Source organism: Cherax quadricarinatus, unplaced genomic scaffold (genome assembly GCF_038502225.1).
Source record: "Cherax quadricarinatus isolate ZL_2023a unplaced genomic scaffold, ASM3850222v1 Contig460, whole genome shotgun sequence".
Taxonomy (NCBI): Eukaryota; Metazoa; Arthropoda; class Malacostraca; order Decapoda; family Parastacidae; genus Cherax; species Cherax quadricarinatus.
Genome location: NW_027195486.1, coordinates 89,161 through 92,168, shown reverse-complemented (window position 1 = coordinate 92,168; position 3,008 = coordinate 89,161).

Below are 3,008 nucleotides of genomic sequence, written 5' to 3'. Positions count from 1 at the left end.
TACTAATATACAACCTCTATACCACTGACACACGTACACAACCACTACTAATATACAACCTCTATACCACTGACACGTACACAACCACTACTAATATACAACCTCTATACCACTGCTACACGTACACAACCACTACTAATATGCAACCTCTATACCACTGACACACGTACACAACCACTACTAATATACAACCTCTGTACCACTGACACACGTACACAACCACTACTAATATACAACCTCTATACCACTAACACGTACACAACCACTACTAATATACAACCTCTATACCCCTGACACACGTACACAACCACTACTAATATACAACCTCTATACCACTGACACACGTACACAACCACTACTAATATACAACCTCTATACCACTGACACACGTACACAACCACTACTAATATACAACCTTTATACCACTGACACACGTATACAACCACTACTAATATACAACCTCTAAACCACTGACACACGTACACAACCACTACTAATATACAACCTCTATACCACTGACACACGTACACAACCACTACTAATATACAACCTCTAAACCACTGACACACGTACACAACCACTACTAATATACAACCTCTATACCTCTGACACACGTACACAACCACTAATATACAACCTCTAAACCACTGACACACGTACACAACCACTACTAATATACAACCTCTCTACCACTGACACACGTACACAACCACTACTAATATACAACCTCTATACCACTGACACACGTACACAACCATTACTAATATACAACCTCTAAACCACTGACATACGTACACATCCACTACTAATATACAACCTCTATACCATACACAACCACTACTAATATACAACCTCTAAACCACTGACACACGTACACAACCACTACTAATATACAACCTCTATACCACTGACACACGTACACAACCACTACTAATATACAACCTCTATACCACTGACACACGTACACAACCACTACTAATATACAACCTCTATACCACTGACACACGTACACAACCATTACTAATATACAACCTCTAAACCACTGACATACGTACACATCCACTACTAATATACAACCTCTATACCTCTGACACACGTACACAACCACTAATATACAACCTCTAAACCACTGACACACGTACACATCCACTACTAATATACAACCTCTATACCACTGACATACGTACACATCCACTACTAATATACAACCTCTATACCACTGACACACGTACACAACCACTAATATACAACCTCTAAACCACTGACATACGTACACATCCACTACTAATATACCTCTATACCACTGACACACGTACACAACCACTATTAATATACAACCTCGATACCACTGACACACGTACACAGCCACTACTAATATACAACCTCTATACCACTGACACACGTACACAACCACTACTAATATACAACCTCTATGTTACAATGAACTCGATTTCTAATAGCTTAGAGATCTCCAGAGAATACTAGAAAGAACTGCCCTTCTAGCATCCAGCCTGTTACTGGGTTTTCGTAACAAGTTGTCAGTATCCTGGTCCAATTATCCATTAGAATTCAATAAGAATTATTAGTGCTTCAGGATTACAACTGGTAGGCTACTAACTAGAGAAATTAAAATTGAATAAATTTATTAATAATTAAGTTATCTAGGCGTACATCAAATTAAATCAATATCAACAAAATAAGAATAATCACTTCTCTCGTGTACAGTAGTATTGTGCTGAAGGCACATATCTCATTTATAATTCTTAAGTACCGTCTGGTACATTAACATTTAATAAGATATTACAAATATGTGCAAGTAAGTTTGTATGTGTGTAAGTGCTCTAAGTAGTTCGCTATGTCTCACGACTCTACTAGACTTAAACAAGTGACTGATAAAGTCCTCGAATAAACTAACTTCTTGACCAACTGGCAATCAGAACAGTCTGCTTGAACAATAAAAAGAATGCTAAGCCCAATAGCAATATAACAAGTAAAAGTGACACAGAATCAGGATCAAGGAGATAATATAACGACACTAAGTAGGGACCATCTGCAAATCCTCCACAAAAGTCACCAAACTCCCATACTACTGAATCTAAGTTCAGCATAAGAAAATACCCGACTGTGACAGTACACAGATACCAGTACAAATTAGGTCAGAAGCTACAGCTCAGGACCTGAGTTGTTCAGAGTGTCTAAGCGACACACAACCTCAGTACAACGTCGAAAATCACTAAGTCTAGACGATGTTCTGTGAACAGATTTCTCCAGAAACAACAAGACAGCTACAGAGACGATTTTGCAACAAGGGCCAATAAGGGAGAGTTAGGCACTTGTCAGGAATATGTCCAACCACCAAGAGAGTCTAGACCAGACTGAATACTTCAGGCGAGGTGAGAACACCCCCCCCCCACTCGATCACGTGATAGATCCGTGGACAGTCGCTGCCCAGCAACACAGAAGCCGGCAGGGAAACGAGTAAAGAGCGATAATTGCAGTAATTAGACAATCAAGACTTGAACTATGAGCACATAATATGTTACATCCTACCTAACAACATAACTAAGTCAAATAATAATATAAAGCTATTATCGCAAATATAAGCAATACAAAATTATGTGAAAAGGTAATATACATTATATACATATACATAATATACATCATATACATTGTGACCCATTCAGGGGTTGCAACACTCTATACCACTGACACACGTACATAACCACTACTAATATACAACCTCTATACCACTGACACACGTACATAACCACTACTAATATACAACCTCTATACCACTGACACACGTACACAACCACTACTAATATACAACCTCGATACAACTGACACACGTACACAACCACTACTAATATACAACCTCTATACCACTGACACACGTACACAACCACTACTAATATACACAGATGTGTATACACACTCTCATACGTAGGTCTGTAATTTCTTACACAGTTGTTAAAGTGAAATTATATTGCAATGGAAATGAAAAGGAA